A 305-nucleotide genomic window follows, 5' to 3' on the forward strand; every position below is an offset into this window, starting at 1 on the left:
GGGGGGAGAACGTGCAAACTCCACACGGACAGGCGCCCGAGGGTGGGGTCGAACCCGGGTCCCTGGCGCCGGGAGGCAGCGTCGCTAACCGCTGAGCCCCCTCGTGCACAAGTAACGACATAAATATAAATAATACAAATAATTAAAGGATATAAATAAATGTGAATAAATAACAACATGGATAAATAAATAATAAACATAAACAACAACATAAATATAAATAATTGAAGAATATAAATAAATGTGAATAAATAACATGGATAAATAAATAATAAACATAAACAACAACATAAATATAAATAATT

At 35.1% G+C, this 305-nt stretch overlaps 1 protein-coding gene across 2 annotated transcripts in view; it reads right to left on the reverse strand.

The window, feature by feature from the left end:
* Positions 1-305, reverse strand: part of myg1 (myg1 exonuclease) — a 3,750-nt gene that overhangs the window by 3,023 nt on the left and 422 nt on the right. The window lies entirely within an intron of this gene.

Source organism: Rhincodon typus, unplaced genomic scaffold (genome assembly GCF_021869965.1).
Source record: "Rhincodon typus isolate 14 unplaced genomic scaffold, sRhiTyp1.1 hic_rhity00000069, whole genome shotgun sequence".
NCBI lineage: Eukaryota > Metazoa > Chordata > Chondrichthyes > Orectolobiformes > Rhincodontidae > Rhincodon > Rhincodon typus.